This window comes from Mustela erminea, chromosome X, assembly GCF_009829155.1.
Source record: "Mustela erminea isolate mMusErm1 chromosome X, mMusErm1.Pri, whole genome shotgun sequence".
Taxonomy (NCBI): domain Eukaryota; kingdom Metazoa; phylum Chordata; class Mammalia; order Carnivora; family Mustelidae; genus Mustela; species Mustela erminea.
In genome coordinates, this window is record NC_045635.1 from 8859746 (window position 1) to 8879056 (window position 19311).

The window sequence follows — 19311 nt, forward strand, 5'->3', positions numbered from 1 at the left end:
TAATGAGCAAACACACTTTGATTGTTTTTATTAAAATCTAAGCATACTTAGTATTTATTCTCTCAAACAAGACACTTTAGATTGTGTTTGTTTTCCCAATTCAGCACCTACTCTCAGCTCCCTAAATAATACTACTTTGAGTCTAGAAATTTCTTTGCAAATTATTATTTCACTCACAAATACACACAGATACACATTTTCACACTTATATTTCAAATAGTATTTATTTAATCTGAAGAATTTATTTTCTCTTATCCTCTTAGACTCTTCATGTATGTATCGCCCTTGTCTGCCCGCCTTTTATGAACTTAAAGCATCTTGGCCTCAGTTCTTCTATTCTGCCCTTATGGTTGGGATTATCGGTTTAAAACTTTTTGAGGTTTACTGTGTCCGAAAATGCCTTTCTTTCATACTAATTTTTGAATGATGGTTTTGGCTTCTAGGTTTCTTCCCTTTCTGGACTTTCTGTGTAGTCAGTTCATTAACGATATTACTCCCTTGTGTTTTTGCATGTGGTCTGCATCCATTTGTGTGTCACGACGAACCAGCCTTTGCCTCTTTTCCATTCATGATGCTCTCCTTCCGCTTGATTTTGGGGAGTTTTGGTATAAAGTCTCTCAGACTCAAGTGATCTTTGCCTACATGTTTATACACTTTATTCTTTTCCTGCAGTTCACTGTAGAACTAGTCTACATTATGCTCTCAACGGCCATTGGTTACCTATAATTAGAAATTAGAATCGGAGTTTGTTCTGTGAGTTCTGTTCAAAATCAGGGATGAGAATTTATTGATAAAAAATGATGTGAGATTACCTCCATCAATCTTTTACCTAATCTTGAAAATAAGGGATAGAAATAGATAAATCAATGCTTCCTCTTGCCTTTTGAGATTTATTATCTAGTGATTTTCCAGCTTTAAAAAGAATTAAAATCTCTGGGTTATAGGCAACTATATTATTTAACAACTGATAATATCAGGAAACCTATCCATAAAAGATTTTGAGATGAACTTATGACTAAAATTATCCCCACTCTTTGAAGAAAGTTACATAAGTCATTTTAAACAGACCCAGCACCCAAATATGGCAAAATGAGAAATCCAAGAACAGAATATCAATGAAGTGGTCTTTCTTTCTCTGTCATCCTTTATGCCGTTTGGGATTCTATATGAAATTGTTCTATCTCCTTGGTCATTAATATATGCTAGCCCTTTAATAAATTTTGGGCAATAATAGATTTATAGATTTATATGCTCATGATTCCTAATGAGGCTATGGACAAAGTGAAGATTTTCCTATTTGAGACAGAAGGAAGCCTCGGAAAGATTCAGATTCTCTGTCCAATAAGAGTTGTTGGATGAAGCCTCACACCCTGGGTTTAATCTAGAACATCACAAAGACTTGTCAGTGGTAGGATCTTAACTGTATCTGCTTAACGAGTAGGTGATCGGGGATTCTGTTACTAAAACCTAAGGCACTTTCTACTTTCTCAAATGCATTCAGTTATATGCCCTTATACAACTGGTTTGGAGGAGCCAAGAATCAGAACTTGTCCGCATAAAGGAGCTTTACTAAATAAAAGGTGAAGAGGAATTCAGTGAAGTAGAAACTATTTTTTCAGGATGCCGGGGTGGCTCAGTTGGTTAAGCAGCTGACTTCGGCTCAGGTCATGATCCCAGCATCCTGGGATCGAGTCCCACATCGGGCTCCTTGCTTGGCGGGGAGCCTGCTTCTCCCTCTGCCTCTGCTGCCACTCGGTCTGCCTGTGCTCGCTCGCTCTCTCTGGCAAATAAATAAATAAAATCTTTAAAAAAATAAAGAAAGAAAGAAATTTTTTCCCCATGTACAAATAAGGAAGTATAATCTTAGTGTTGAGAGACAATTCTCTTTTGATCTCTCACCTTCCTTCATCACCTTTCAACCAGAGACACTGAATATCCTTTTTATAAAATACACTTACAAGATTGTTTATATAGAGAAGAAACTTGGACAACAGGGCAGTGACTCCAAATGGAGTAGAGATATATTTGTGTCTTATTGATTATCACGATTAAAGATAATAGTTCCCTCCCAGGCAAGATCAGAAAGTCTTTACTGTCCATTATAAAAGATTCAAGTTCCTTACATTTGGTGTCCCTGTTCTATAAGGAATTATGTGCAAGTATCATTTGGTCCCTTTGTGTCTCCCACTGAGATTTAGGGTATACAACTGCACAAATGGTGGCACTTTGGCTGTTGCTATACCTGTTAGTAGGAAATTCTTTTTATCTTTGACCCAACTGTCTAGTGTCTTGTGCAAGGAAATATGACGATGTACCCAACTAAACCATTACCTTGCTGGGAGAGTTAAATCTCTGCCCTTCCACAGTTCATAAAGCTTCGGAAGAGTCAAAATCATCTCACTAGGGAGTAGTGGGCTTTGAACCCATGTGCAATGAACCTTGGAGCCAAAGCGCCTGAAATTCTGCTTTGTACTTGTTCACATGGAAATAGGCAGGAATAATCTCAGCGAGAGCCCATTATGTATCTAAAATTGCTTTATTACTGCACTCTGAATGGATCAAGTCCAGACCTCATTTCATTGTCTATTACAGTCCTTTCGATTCTATCCAGCCTGATTCAGAGGCCTAGGAAATGGGTCATTGACAATGTATGAGGAGTGGGCCAATGTCACCTGTCAGCTGACAAGATGTTTCCATTGTGAATAGTCCACATTTTCTAATTAAGGCATTGTTTGTTTAAATGCATATTCTCAGTTGGTTCAACACACCAAGTGGTTATTAGCCATTGGAACCTTAATTTTAATTAGTTTGCCAAGTTTCCTTTAGGAAACTTTCCTTCCCAATAGGGAAGTTGAAGAGTGCAGAATTTTAAGAAAACGAGATGATGGAACAAGACAGAAGGAATTCCCAGATAGGAGCCAGAAAACTGCAAAGTCCTTTTTGACATTTGAGAAGTCAGTAAAATTCTCGAAGCTTTATTTTCTAATCTGATAAATGGTAATCATCATTTTAATGTGTTCCTATGAGGGTCTAATTGAAAAGGATGCCAGATTTACTGTGTAGAAATACTGTTTGCCCAGTTGTATTTGAATTTCAAATAACTATTTAATATTAGTATGTCACAGATACTGCATGTGACACACACTAACTCAGTGGCTGTATACCTCAAATTCAATTTTAATTTGGTATCCTGTATTTTATTCGCAACCCTATAGACAGATAATACATATATTAAATCAACCCTGACCTGATTTCTGTTAAGGTGGTTTTTTTTTTAAAGATTTTATTTATTGATTTGACTGGCAGAGATCACAAGGAGGCAGAGAGGCAGAGAGAGAGAGAGAGAGAGAGGAGGGGAAGCAGAGAGCCCGATGTGGGGGCTCTCCCTGCTGAGCAGAGACCCGATGCGGGGCTCAATTCCAGGACCCTGAGATCATGACCTGAACCGAAGGCAGCTGCTTAACCCACTGAGCCACCCAGGCGCCCCTGGTCAGGTGGTTTATTAAGCAATTCTTCCCTGGAACACATTCAGCAGTGTGCAGGACACAGCTGTAGAAACTACAGAATACCATGAGTGGTCTGTATCAACAGATTGAAGGAAAATGGGAAACCAGATTCAGTTAAGAAATGGTCCTATTGGGGTGCCTGGGTGGCTCAGTTGGTTAAGCATCTGCATTCGGCTCCGGTCAGGATCTTAAGGTCCTGAGATCAAGCCCTGCATCAGACTCCCTGTTCAGTGCGGAGTCTGCCTCTCCCTCTCCAAAATAAATAAATTTAAAAAAAAAATTTTTTTTTATTTTTTATTTTATTTTATTTTTTAAAGATTTTTATTTATTTATTTGACAGACAGAGATCACAAGTAGGCAGAGAGGCAGGCAGAGAAAGAGGAGGAAGCAGGCTCCCCGCTGAGCAGAGAGCCCGATGCGGGCCTCGATCCCAGGACCCTGGAATCATGACCCGAGCCGAAGGCAGAGGCCTTAACCCACTGAGCCACCCAGGCGCCCAAAGGATGAATTTTTTTTTTTAAAGATTTTATTTATTTATTTGACAGACAGAGATCACAAGTAGGCAGAGAGGCAGGCAGAGAGAGAAAGGAAGGGAAACAGGCTCCCTGCTGAGCAGAGAGCCCGACGCAGGGCTCGATCCCAGGACCCTGAGATCATGACCTGAGCCGAAGGCAGAGGCTTAACCCACTGAGCCACCCAGGCGCCCCCTAAAAAAAATATTTTTTAAATGGTCTTATTTTGTTCATGCTTCTGTAATAGGAGACCATAGACTAGGTAGCTGACAAATAATAAAAATTTATTTCTCAGAGATTTGAAGTCTGGAAATCCATAATGAAGGTGAGAAGCAGATTCAATGCATGGTGATATCATGCTTACTGGTTCATGGGCCCCTGTCTTCTCGTTGCATCCTCACGCGATGGAAGGACAAGACAGCTTTCTGGAGCCTGTTACACAAGGACAGTAATGCCATCATCGGGCTTCACCTTCTGGACTTAAATCTCATCCCTGAGGCCCCACCTTCTAATACCACCACATTAAGGGTTAGGATTTCAGAGAACAAATTGGGAGGGCAGGGCACAACCCCTCCAACCCTAACAACCCCGAAGTGCTGGAGGACTTTTCTCCCCCATAGATCAGGGTCCAAATTGTATGGACAGTTTTTTTCTCCCATCATCCCACTCATTTAGGACATTGAATAGTATCTCTTCTCTATTTTATTTGCACGTAACTGAAAGAAAAAAAAAAAGAGCAAGCGTTCCTTGAATCCAAGAGGAACAGCCTCCTACTTACTGCGGTATTGAAAGCCCAGCTGGAGACGAGTATAAACATGCAATCTACAACCCATGAAGGGGCATCTCATGGGGGGATTACAGGGCATCATTTGCAATTCCATGAAGTGTTACATGGCTTTGTGTGAACAACCGTGACGAGAAGTTGAATGGCCATAAACCGATGCCCAAATTGCACATTAAGACCCTGTAATTTTGAGGAACTCTTCCCAGGATACTGTATGCTTTGCTTGGCCCATAAAAATCAACATTAGAATTAAAAATTGCTTACTACCGGAGTGGAAAAGAAAATGTGTATGGAAATCATTATTTTATTTGGTTGTTTTTTTTACCTCTTCTCTTCCCTTCCAATAACACCTTCACAACAAAGGGATACTCTAATAGAATCCCTACTCCCTTACACTCAAGTGTGAGACTCGAAGGTCCCGAAATGATTGGCTCTTGGGGAGGGCATTTTGCCCCAGCCTTGTGCCTTCTTTAGAGGCAAATGGGAAAAAATGGTGTTGCAGATGGAAGAGGTCAAGAGTCTTTGGCAAGGCATGTGGGAGATTGATCTTTGGTAACTGAGTGTTTAGGCTGAAAATGAACTTGGTAGGAACAAACCACAGAACGGGGTCTTCCAGCTCAATGCAGAAGTATTACCAACCACCAGGGCCTCTGTGGAGATGATTATTTGAGACTGATCCACTGGTAGCATTTTGCTACAAAATGGTTAGGGAATACATAGCTCCTTGATTCCTCTGCTTCAGGTGTTTCGGCAGTAAACTCATTACAGAGCGGCAGAGCTTTCTAGAGCAAGCTTACCAACCAGTGTGCCACAAGTGGGCTATAAGTAGGGTGATCGTATGTCACTGTTTGCCGGGACACTTTTTGTTTATGCCTGCAGTGTCAGCATAATTATTAATACTCGCTCTATTTGTCATGGTACCTCTGCTCACTGAGCACAGCATGATTATAAAGTCTGCCGTGGAGACGTGTGGATTTTTAGGTTGGAAGAGAAGCCAGGAGACAGGAAATTAACATCAAGAATCCAAATGAACTGAACTGGTGAATGCACATTTGACACATGGAAGCTCTTGTGGCTCTTTCAGATCCCATCTCACTGGGCACTGGGTGAGGAATATATAAAGGACATGACTGTACAATAACATACTACTTTGCCTTGCTTGGGTTCCCGGACACGACCAAGTTCCGTAAAGACAGGTTTTCATGATGATCTGGGGTCATTTCCACCCTCACACACTGCTGGTGGAAATAGAAAACCACGGGGCTGTTTTCAAAGTCAAATGGAAGTTCCCGGAAGTGTGAAACATAGAATGACCACATGACCCAGGAATTTCCCCTCCTCCCTGTACCGCACGCGACAAGAAGACACGTGGACACTCACGTGAATGTTCATCGCAACAGTCTTCATGAAAGCCAACGTGTGGCAATAGCACAGACGTCTGTCAAATGAAGTATGGTTACACTAATTGTGGTTTATCCCTACCATGGAATATTCGTTGGCCATGAAAAGGCATGAACTACCGTTACAAGCTTCCGCTTGGATGGACATAGGGAACATGGTCGGAACTGAAGATAGCCAGTTGTAAAAGGTGACACGTTGTGCGATGTTATGTATCCGAGATGTCTACCATGGGCAAAGCCTTAGAGACAGGAAGTATATGAGTTGTTTCCAGCAGCCCCAGAGCAGCATCTTGGGGAAGGCGTGTTAACGGGTACAGGGGTATTATGGAGGGTGGTGACAATGTTCTAAAAATAGCCAGCGGCAATGATTACAGAACTCCGTTAACATACTAAAAAGCTCTCCCTTGTCCATGTTAAAGTTGGGATTTTATGGTATGCGAATGGTATCAGTAATATGTCTTATATGTATATAAATTGCAAGCCACATATATAAGTATAAATTTTTATCATATGTTAAGGGAGGTCAAATGAAACAGGTGTAAATAATTTTAACAATTGAGTCTATTTCACTTAATTTGTCCAACATGCTATCTCAACATCCATCAATATTTCTGAAATTAGCAAAGCACTTTATATTCATGTCCTTGTACCATCGTATTAAAAGTCCAGTTTGGGTTATAGATTCCCAAGGACTGGTCAATGCATACTCACCCCCATTTGAAAGACTCGAGTGTCACATGAGACCTGCGGCCACGGCGGTGGTGAGTGTGAACCTTGCTAATGGTCACTCACCGCTGTTTATTTCAGGCTGGTGTGTGGTCTGTGTAATGAGGTTACATCAGAAGGCCCAAGTATCCTCAGCTACTCTGGGATCTTGGTTTGAGCGGAAACAGATAAAAGCATGATTTCATTGGTTTTTTTGTATTCTTAGGGCCAGCTTGTTTGTAACTTCTAGCACTATCTGTTATGGCCTCCAAAATGAATGTGGGACGCAGATGTTTTCGCTCGTGGAGGAAAATAGCAACCCCACAGCTCGCAATCGACTCCATTCCCATTTATATTCTGGTCTTCCAGATTAGCTTTGCCCCGCCACGGGGTAAGTTTGCTTTCTTTGAAGAACTTCAAGGTTTCATGTCATTTGCCTCAGTTCCCCCCATTTTTACATTTTTTAAAAAATGGGCCCAACACTCATCTCTGCACTAACTCCACTTGGAAACTTAATTTTGCAATTTCCAATTTTCTGTCCCCCTGGTGGTTTTGGTGCCCTCCTACCTGATCAGCGGTGCACAGAGTACATCTCAACTCCCTGTATATTATTCTGCTTATTCCCTAATTTGTGAGAGACACAGGCTTTTCAATATCCTGTGGTGTGACCCAGGGGCTATTTGTGAAACAGAGAAAGGGACAAAATAACCTGTGGAGACTCAGCTCTCTTTCCCAAAGCGGAGAATTTCTAACGCTAGGAACAAAAGGTCGTGAAAGGAAAATTCTTGCCCAAATAAAAGCAGAAGTATGTCCGTCATTAATTTTTTCAGTGTGTGTTGGTGTGGACAGCTGGGAATAAAGGGGTGGTAAGTTACTCTCAGATCCTCGAACAACAGTGCCTAGGTCAGTGGCTTAGGAGCCTGGGAATGGATGGACGCTTGTTACTTAATCTAGAAATGGAGACACAGTGTTTTGGGGTTTTTTCCCGGACATTGACATTCTGGGGACTTGAGAACAAGCTTTTTACCTTATTACTGTCTTTCAGTAGTTTGTATTCCCCTTATTCTAGCAGTAAGTGTCCTGACCTTACTTGGGCTCAGGTCAACTGCTTCCTGGCCTTTCCTGGTGCTTGTGGTGTGATCAGTGGCTACGTTTGTCCTTAAAAGTCCACAGAGATCAGTGGTCCTGGAACATGGGAAAGAGCTCATCCGTCACACTTGGAAAATAGGGGGGAATTAAAACGTCAGGGCCCCAAAGATCTGTTTCTTTGGGAATTGTGTGTTAGGCAGCGATTGTGATTGTCATGTATGCTTACATCTGAGAATGCTGATATCCAGCATTTGATCCTATGGGTATATCATCTTCTGCTCCATCTGAGGGACTCAAAAAATAAATAGCAGTGAAATAGCGGGGAAACTCTAGTTTGACAAGGTTTCAGTAGCAGAAGTAGAGCAACGCTGTGTTGATAGAGATTGTAAGATACTGAATCGTTCGTTGAAAACCTGTGATGTGGAAGACAGTCTTCCCGCACCTTTTCCATCCGTTTCTCTCCAGTCTTAGCATATGTGAAAGTTTGGGGGTAGCTATCCTTTTATAGCCCTTCTCTGTAACTAAAGAAATGGTTATTCCAAGAGGATAAGTAATCTGTGCCCCGTTAACTGGTGATACGAGTTGGCACTGAAATTGGAGTTGAGTTCAGCCGTGTTTACTTGCTCAGTCCAGCAAGGTATAGTAGTGTCTAAGTAGTGAGCTCCTGGTGAGTGAGTGTTGTTGTCATTTTGTTTTGTATTATGAAGAGTTGATCGATGACATAGCATTTCCAGCTTTTTTTCTACTTGTGTATGTAGCACTTTGTCAAAAGGATTTTCCAGTTGCAGCAAAGAAGGCAAGTTTGTACTGATCTCATGTGTTCTTACATTGAATGGCATCTCGTTTGGAACAGGAAAATGAGAGATGGTTTATTATGAGGGTTCTTTAATGGAATGGGCTTGTTGCTGGTAATGTGACGAGGTCTTTATTCCCAAGGTTGAGTGAGGTAATGGGGGAGGGGAGAGAGAGAGAGAGAAAGAAATAGTCTCCTTGTTGGAGGGGCCCCTGGGTGGATCAGTTGGTTAAGCATCTGCCTTCTACTCCCTGCTCAATGGGGAGTCTGCTTCTCCCTCTCCCTCTGCCCCTCCATGCCCTCATGCACTCTCTCACTCAAATAAGTAAATGCAAAATCTTTAAAAACAAACAAACAAATAAACAAAAAAACAGAACAAAACGAAACAAAAAGCAAGGCTCCTCATTGGAAATGCAGTTTGCAATACATCTGAGGATATAAACTTCCGGACATATTTACAAAACAACCAGAAGTGCAGAAGACAGATACTTTGGTTTGTATGTGTGATGGACTTCGCAATTTGCTATTTTTTTAATGTTATCCACCACCCACTATAATGGCTCAGCATTCCACTAACCGGCAACTACATGGCAATGTTGAGAATCTTGCAATATGTAAAGCACTGTGGACAGCACACGTTTTTAGGTGACCTAAGGTGCTTCATGTACATGGCATAGACAGTGAATGTTATTCAGATGTGAAGAAGAGAACCAGCGATGCTGAAATTGATTGGAAAGAGTAGATTCTGGTTCCCAAAGCCCTTCACTGAGGCTTCGGAAGTTCACAACTGTAGGTAGTAAGGAGATGGTCAAGTTCTTCCCCACATGGTACCTTTCTGTTCTTTTCAAGGGCATTTGGGAAGAACTGGTGGGCGGAAATGTTGACGTGATGAGGAGTATGGGGCACTGCGCCCCTGCAGGGGTTTTCTTGCCAAACTTGCATTGGGCATTTCATTGCCAACAGGAAAGCCTGGTCCCCTAGGGAATAGGACATCACCAAAACAAAGACTAAATCTGAGGGTGTCTTTGAGCTAGGTTCCTGTTGTTTTAAATTCCCAAATTTAACAACCCACTTCTAATTTAGGGATAGAAGGAGAGCCAGGATGGGAGCAGCAGGGATGAGCAAGGTGGAGTTTCTTAACATTTGGAGAGAGAGCATTCTTTGTTCTGGGAGCTGCTCTTTGCAATGGAGAGTGTTTTACAGATTCCCTGGTGTTGAATTTAGATGTCTTTAGCACTGCCTTCCTCACCCGACGTGTGACAATCAAAAATATAAACAGGGGCTTCTGGTGGCTCATTCAGTTAAGCATCTGACTCTTGATTTCAGCTCCGATTCTGATCTCAGCGCTGTGAGCTCCCGCCCTGATTTGTGCTTGCTGCCCAGCGGGGAGTCTGCTTTGAGTTTTCCCCTCCCTTTCCCTCTGCTCTCCCCCCGCCTTCCACTCGCCTCTCTCTTTCTCTGGGTCCAAAATTAAGAAATAAATCTTTAAACAAATCTTTATAAGTCTGGCTATCTGCCCCAGGAGGAAAATGTCACCCTTGTTGAAGACCACTTGTCTAAGACCACTTTTAAAATCAGTCGCGTGCAAGTAGAGGGAGTTCACACTTGGCATGCCAAGTACAAGGCTGTCTCCTCCTGTAACTCTTCTGAGTCACCGAGAGACCTTGGTAAAGGGCAAAGTGCTAATACTTTTTTCTCTTTCCCCCAGAATCTTATTTCCTATACCTTCTGTGGTGAACTGTTTGTGACAATAAGATTTAATGTGATGTCTAAGAAAGAAAGAAGGTCAAATCCCTCTGTGCTCTAGGAGGAGATCATGTCTCCATAGAACCAGAACATCAGGGTTTCTTGATCATCTAGAGAGTGAGGCGGGTAATGCCTGCTATTCTTCTATGTCTCTGGCTCACAGGAGGATAACTGATCATTTTCCAGCTTACCTGCATCATATATCCAGGGGTTTACTCTGTTCAGTTACATGTAGAATAAAGATGGAAATTGCGGTCTGCATCAGTTCCTGGTGGTATCTCGTCTGAAGGAACAAAGACACTTGCTGACGTGTAAGGCTAAGGCCTATTTGCACATATTTTCCAATCAACATCCTTGAAAAAACAGGCATCTTCCCTGTGGTGTTTACTAGATTCTCACCTTTCTTCATTTGTTTATGTTCTATTTTATTTCATCAAACTAAATGTAATATTGCCTTTAAATGTTTGCTTTTGCAATGTAGGTCTGTCCTCCCCACGAGATTCCTACTTTCGCTTCTTCTGGGAAGTATAACTCAGGTTTAGGTAACAGTGGTGATAACTGCCCTTGTTTTACAAAGGCAGTATTTACAGGATGGTAATTAACTGCATAAAACAAATATTGCAGGAACGTTTTTAGAATCCACTGACTGTGCACATCTAGGGAATGATGGAGTATTTGTGTACTCGGTTAATCAAAGTGGAAGTGTCTTGCTTCCAGATTAAACAAGCTTCTCTTCAAATTTATTAATTGAGTGTTGCTGCTCCCGATAAATGAAATGATCTATGCATTTGTGAGAACTTTGTTCTCTGTTTTAATGGCAACTATATTTCGAGCCGAGAATAATAGAAGTTTGTCCTTTCGAATTCATATTGTTGGTCAATAAGAAGATGAGAGCATTTATAAGAAGTAATGAAGAAAAAAACCTACCTAATTCTTGGCTCAGAAACACTTCAATAAATAAAATGGAACCATTAGTTTAAATAAACATTGGTAAAATGTGTTTTGTAGTCTCAGCAAATTCAACCAATCAGTTCGGTTTTATTCTTTGTGAATTTTATTATTTGTGCCAAACCTTAAGATAGCGTGGGGTGGAAAGTAAATAATATTTCTGATAGATGCCTGAGAAATATTAAATTATTCAGATAAATGGGTTTGCTTATTTTTTCTATTAGGTCTTTTTTTTAAAAAAAGAGTTATTTATTTGAGCAAGAGAGAGGGCCAGAGTAGGGGGTGGGTGGGAGGCCTAGGGAGAGGGACAGAGAATCTCAAGCAGACTCCACACTGAGCACAGAGCCCACTGGGGGTTCAACCACATGACCCTGAAGTCCTGAGCTCAGTCCAAACCAAGTGTTGGCTGCTAAACCGACCGTACCACTCAGGTAATTTCCAGTATAGTTCACAGAGTTTGCTTTTTTTTTCTTTTTAATATAAGGAAGATTGATAAGAATTATTGCTTTGTTCATGGAAATACAGGGATCAGAGATCGCTCACACTGAAATGATTGAATTTCTATTTTGTATAGTCAACATTTGTAGATTTGTTTTGAAGGTAAGCGATATGTTGAAGAGTAAACATCTCCTGATGACATGAGTGGTGGAAGGTAGACCTGATCTCAAAAACAGTATTTTCCAGAAGAGCACCGCTTCTTGTCCAAGAGATACCCCACCCGTCTCTCCATGTCTGCCAGGTTTAGAGTTACACTCTGCTCTGGTCCATGCATACAACTCTGAACATCCCTCCTCCGTCCAGAAATCTTGTCTCTCCGATGGCCAGGCAGTGTGTGTGTGCAATACTTAAAGGAACTAATTATCTGACCCTTTTGCATTTGCTTGAGCTATTCACATATGCAAGGATCCATTGGTGGAATCTGCTATTTGAATTTCTTAGCGAAGTGATTTTAACCATACCTCTTTTAGCCAGATGGATTGTGGTCATCCTCTGCTCTCTGGGAATCATTTTGCAGAGATTAACTATGGGATTGAAAGAGTACACTGGATTTTGCATCCACAAGACTCCCATCTAAAACTTCCCTACTCCCTTCCCAATTGAGTAGCTTTGTACCAGCTCCTTGAACTGGGTGATCCTCCCTGTCCTCAGTTAAGAGAGAGTAACCATTTTAACTGCTCTGTATTTGCATATTATACATATTCGCAACAGTCATCCATCTCAACATAAAAGATAATACTGTCATTTCTTAGTAATTGAAATTGTGTTATAAGAATGGCTAGACCTGTGGAATGAACCATAAATATATTTCGTAATCTAATGAAAATACAATACTGACATAAATCGTACAAGTACCAATAACAACGCTACTCATTTATTTAGATGGCTTCCATACCTATTATTTCCTGTGATTCTCACAGTCCTGTGAAAATATTAGGAGATTATATTTGGTCAAGTTTGACTAATGAAATAAAAGTGGCACCGATGACATAAACTGGGGCTATAATGGAGAAATCTCAATGAACATTTATTAAGCACCTGCTGTGTGTCATGCCTGAAGTGACGATATGTTTATCATTTTTATTACATCAGAGTTTAGGCTTGTCAGAGGAGCATGAAATCCTTATTAGTATTCCATATAGTTCTAAAATTTGAACACTTTGGCATATATTTTAAGAGGAGGGAATTGGGGAAGAATTTTACATTGAGTAGTTTTCCCTCTACTTGGTGACATGTGTGGTGTGTAGTTCCAGTGGGTGTGGCTGCTTCTGCCTGCTGCATTAATTTGAACAATGCTCACGGCCCTCTTATAGGCATCCCGGGTACTGACCCCTCAGTGAGTCTCCATGTAGTTCTACCAATTAGTGTCTGGTCTTTTCTTGGAGTCGACTTCAATGGTTCACTACTCCGTGTCCTTAATTATAGGCAGTGCTGTTTATTTGATCTGGCACTCTTTTCCCCTGTGAATAGATTTTCTAAATTCGTGGTAGTTATTTTGGGGGAGAGACGGATGTATTATTTTAAATCCAAAGGAATGGCTTTAAAAAAATGAAAAATTGGAGCCGAAGACAGGAGACTAAAATATGGGAGCTGTTTGAATTTGGATCCATTGCATGTAATAGGAGATCAGGAGTTATCAAACAGGCGTGTAAGAAGGTAGGAGTCTGCCTCACCTGTTCACATTTGGTCGCACGAGGTTTGGGTGGACAACACAGTCCCCATGGGATCCTGCGTGCTTCTACCTTTCATTCTGCCCCGGCGGTGATTTGGTCTTAACCTGAAGTTCACCTGATGTTCTAATAAATCTCAAGTTTACTTGATGTGCTCAGATGTCCTGTGATCTGAGCACCATGACCTCTGCTCTCCAGCGAGGAAAAGACGGATGGAGAGAGGAGTAAGGAAGTGCAGATGGGCTGCACCTCCTAGCTTCCCCTATGTTTCTGGGCAACCCCACTCAATACTTCCCCGGCAATCCCATTGGCCAGAACGTAACCACGTGGCCTCAACAAGTTCTGGAGCTAGGCATGTGGTTTTCTTGGTGCACATGTTACAGATGAATTCAGGAGGGATTATTTTACTGTGTGGGCAGGGACGGTTCCTCTTGGGAAGCAGAATCTGCCATACTTTCCCCTGCATAAATAACACTCCGTTTAATGGAGATAAAATGTTTGTGGGGGATTTTGTTGCCCTTAGTAATTCCCACGAAGGCAATGAAAACATCTACCTTTGTTTTGGAGTCGATGCTGTAAAATTTATCTAAGTTAAGGATCTCTATAAATGAAGAAAGTACATTAAGCGAATGGCTATTCACTTCAGTGCAAAAGTCAAAGTCCTTAAAATGACAAATGGAGATGGCCCTCCACGAAATGGTCTGTTACATCCCCTCCCGCTCATTCTATTTCAGACACGGTAACCTTGAACCTACTAAGCAGGTGTCTGCCTTAGGATATGCACCCTGCCTGCTCCACTGGGACTAAAATGTTTCCTCGGGACCTGCTTGCTTCATTCCTTTTCATCCTTCAAGCCTTTCCTCAAATTTCTTTTTTTAGTAAAACCTATTGTTATATTATGATTTATAGATAGAAATATATATTCGGGGGCATGTAGGTGGCTCAGTTGGTTAAGCGTCTGCCTTTGGCTAGAGTCATGACCCCAGGGCTCCTGGGATTGAGTCCCACATCGGATCCCTGCTCAGCGGGGAGTCAGCTGCTCCCTCTCCTTCCCCCCTTCCCCCCTACTCATGCTCTCTCTCTTGCTCAAATAAATAAATAAATAAATTTTCTTAAAAAAAAAAATATATATATATATAAAAAATATTTGGTCTTCATCCCCCATTCTGTCGTAGAGCTTGTAAAACTCTCTGTAGGAGACATGAAATTTTCTCTTTATGTTAATGTGTCAGTTTTAGAAAGCACCTAAAGATGAGTGCTAGTTGTCAAGTGGCCCAACCATGGAATTAGAGAGTTGCTCTTTTTTTTTTTAAATGTTAAGGTTTCATGTAAATTGCATGTAGTCAACAGACAGTATAATAGTAGTTTCAGGTGTACAATATAGTGATTCAGCACTTCCAGCCATCACCTGATGCTCACCAGGACAGGTGCACTCCATCACCTCTTTCGCCCATCCTCCCACCCCCCTCTAGGAAGGGTTGCACTCGCAGTGCCATCTTCCTGACCTCCAGTGAGGGCAGAAGGCTGGAGGTTGAGTTCGATGGCCAATTATTTAATCTGTCATGTCTATGTAATGAAGCCTCCCTCAACTCCCAAAAGCAGAGGCGGTGTTTGGCAAGCACCTGTGCCAGTGAATAAATGGATATCCAGGGATAGGCATGTTCTGGAGAGGGCGTGGATGCCCAGAGTACTCTGCTCAGGCCTTGCCCTGTATCTCTTCAGTGGGGCTGTTCCTGAGTCATATCCTGTTATAATTAATTGGTAATCAAGTAAGTAAAATGTTTCTCTGAGCTTGCTCTAGCAAATTAATCAGATCCAAGCAGGTGGTTTTTGGAACCCCAGATCTACAGCTGGTGAGAGGCACAGATGACAACTTGCGCTTGCCTGTGGCATCTGAAATGGGCAAGGAGTGGGCAGTCTTGTGGGACTCCGCCCTCAAGCTTTGGAATCAGATGCTGTCTCCTGGTAGATGGTGACAGAATTGGGTTGAGGTCTAGGATATCCAGCTGGTGTGAGAAAATTGCTTGTTGGAGCTGCCCTCTGTTCCAGCCCACAGTGTAATTGGGTATCAGAACTGTTACTCTACCTTGATCTAGAGGTCGCAGAACGCTGACTTTTCTTCATTGTGTTCCATTCCTCATAAAAGAATTAAGTGACAGCACTTTGCCTTTTTTCAGATTGTGTTTGTAAAATGGGCCAAGAACCTGCTTTGGTGCAGTAATTTTCTCTTTACATGAGATAATTTCCCCACCCATTTTGTTGAGAAGGGAGGAGAGAGGAATTTCACAAAGAGCGTGTCCTTAAAGGACAGGGACTAAAATGGCATCAGTGTCACTAATTTTGGCTAATACCTATTTCTATGTATATACAATTAGACTCATGGGATGAAACCAAGGGAAAAGTCTACTTAAATACGTAATGTCTTTGTATCTAATGTTTAAGACTGTTTTCCCTTCAATTTTTAGTTTTTGTTGTAAAATACTGTTTTCACACGACATATCCCTTATAGCTTCCCACTGTTGGTAGCTTCCATGATGTGTGTGTCTCTGCATGTGTGCCTGAGTGTGAATTCTCTTTACTTTTCTCCTTTCCACTCTTATGTGAGCAACAAGTCTTTAACATACTGAATAAATTCTCCGTATTATTCTCAGTGTCCTGACTCACGAGTTAACTTGTTTATGTTTTCTGGACTGTTTCTCCTCCCCTGGAATATTTACCACTGCTCCATTCCTTTTTCTCTTCTTTTCCTCCTTTTCTCCTACCTTCTTTCCGCACTTATAGCAAGAGACTCTGTAGGAATGCGATCAAAACTAATGTCATATAATTTTCTCAGCTGGATATTCTCTCGTCCGCTACGTCCTTTGGCTCATTTACAACGATAATTGTCAGTGAAAATCAGCCCCTAAATTGCAAAACTAAGATCAGTAAGTGCTTCTGTATCTGACCACATGGCCCAGACAAGAAAATCTCTGTATCTGTACGAACAAATACAAACAGCTTATTTGTGCGAATTCTCTCATTTAAATTGTTACTTGCGAATGAGTGGTAATTTCAACCGTTTTTCAAAAGCAATTTATTATAACTTGTAATCAAAATGTGACATACAGATGCAGTTTCATGTACACCCACTTTGTCGTGCATTTCATTATCATGTGTAGAATATCTCTATAATATTTACAGCATATTCATGGCCCTATCGTGTTGTTGCTTTTTTTTTTTTTTTCAAACAACTAGATGAGGAGAGCAAGGAGCAGCAAATATAAAACTGTGCTGTATCACACTAAAAACAGCTGTTATCAGGAAAATTTCACTATCTCATCATGGTAGTTGTCTTCATTGTCAGTGCCCTGCTTCTTCTCTTTTTCTGTTCTGTGTCAGCCACTGCCATCTGTGTCTTCCGGTACCTGTGTTTTAAGGTATACATATATATAATGAATATATATATGTTTATATATATGAAAAAAACACCCTGAAATAGCGAAATATCTCAGATATGGAATATCAGTTAAGAGCCAAACCTATTTTTAATATTAATATTCATTTTTAATGTCAAATTATCATAACTTTTTATGTCCACTCATAAATGTCGAAATAGGCCCATGATTCAGGTCCATTAAATCACTTGTAAATTACCACTGATGAGGCTAAAATTGCTAGTTCTTAAGATGTACTGCTGTGAGGGCTTCCTGTAGTTCCCTGAATTACTACCTCCAAACCGCTGTACGAGTTGCTCCCACCGTCCGGTCAGACCTGATGAATGCCTGCTGGCTGCTGTCCTGGTGCTCCGAATGGCAAGGCCAGTCTTCCAGCCCAGCAGGGACATAATTACTGCTACTTTTGATTTGGACTACAGAAGGTACAGTTGTGTTCAAAAAGTGTAATTATATCAGGTGGTTCTGATTATTTAAATAGAATCAAATATGTATTTTTCATTGTTTCTTAAGTTTCGAGGAGCATGGAACTCATAAATGGTCATGTTCTGTTTTGTTGCCCCTTGTAAGATCTTCTTTTATCTGCTGTGCGTTTACAAAGTTCCTACAGTGTGTGGAACAAATTAAGAAAATATAGGAGAGAGTCGGGCCTTGATAATCATTCAAACTGTAAGATGTTCTCTGGCTAGAAAATTAGATACACTGGTGGGGCTCAGTCAGTTAAGTGTCTGCCTTCATCTCAGGTCATGATCCCAGAGTCCTGGGATCAAGCCCCACATCGGGCTCCCTGTTCAATGATGAGCCTGCTTCTCCTTTTCTTTCTCCCTCCACCTCTCCCCCTGCTCATGCTCACTCTCTCACTCTCTCAAATAAATAAATAAATGTTAAAAAAAAAGAAGAAGAAGACTCACTTGTAAAACAAAGTAGCTATGGAAGTTTGTCTTAATTAGTTTTTTTTTTTTTAACGTCATCTCTGTACCCAACATGGTGTGCAACTCTCCACCCTGAAATCAAGATTTACATCCCCTGCCCATTGATCCAACCAGGCTCCACCAGAAAGTCTATGTTCATAATAGGGTGCCTGGGTTCCTTTTCTGTTTAGCTTCCATTTTGTGTTTGTCCTTGACTTTATTTACTTTTGAAGGTAACAGTTTACTTGGTTCCTTTATTGATTTTTTCTGAAAGGAACGAAAATCTTCCCTCTTTTTTTTTTGAAAATCTTCCCTCTTAATTCTGAGGTAGTGTTGGTTTATGTTGTCAGTGGGAGTAAAACTGTAACCTTAGGACCATGGGTTCCTTGGTTTCAGTATCATCCTTCCGAATCCGTTCTGAATGATATCAATGTCATTTACCTTGGGTAGGTTATAGGAAGTTTGGGTTTGCCACCTGAAAAAGGTCATCACCAAGTCCTATCATTATTTTTTCAGTGATTTAGAACCACAGTTTAACTATGTGTATGTTACAGAATAATTTAAAAATATATCTTGATTTTAGTGAATCATAGTGAATCTCTGTCCTATACTTTAATGTTTCCCAGCTCCTCTAGCTAGCCTATCCATATACTGAGCCAGTTGATATCTTTTCAAATTTTATTTCTCCGTATTATCATAAAGTCTTGTTATTTATGTTTCTTATGTTTTGATAATAGCAATGAAAGACATAATGGTAAAGTAATTCGTTGGTCATGAATAGATTTCCTTTTTGTTCAGGAATTTTTTTTTAAGCAGATGAAAAGTAATCTCTCTTTTTTTTAAAGATTTTATTCATTTCAGAGAGAGTGAGCAAGGTGGGGGGAGAGGCAGGAGGAGGGAGATGGAAAGGGAGAAGCAGACTCCCTACTGATGGAGGAGCCTGTCCAGTGGCTAGATTCCAGGTTCCCATGATCATGACTGATGTCAAAAGTCATGTGCTTAGCCAATGGAACACACAGTTGCCCCCAAAAAGTATCTTCATTATGACTTTGAGAATATTCGAAATGTACGTTACTGGTGAGTTAGCTAAGCATTTTTCTTCAGATGCATATGTTTGTTTGAATACTGACGTTCTAAAGAAGTTGTGTTTCCAGAACACAACAGAGAAGCACTGAATAAGCTTCTCTTTTTTGTAAAATTTCAGTGATACAACCTCAAGTGCTGAATTTTTTATTTTCCTGAATTCAGTGAGGCTTTAGAGATTTGGGTTGATAACATATTTCTCCTAGAATGTGGGTAGGTGACTTTTGCATGACAA

At 40.9% G+C, this 19311-nt stretch overlaps 1 protein-coding gene across 5 annotated transcripts in view; it reads left to right on the forward strand.

Annotated features, from left to right (window-relative positions):
• The window catches only part of FRMPD4 (FERM and PDZ domain containing 4), an 854311-nt gene that overhangs the window by 600320 nt on the left and 234680 nt on the right, over positions 1–19311 (forward strand). The window lies entirely within an intron of this gene.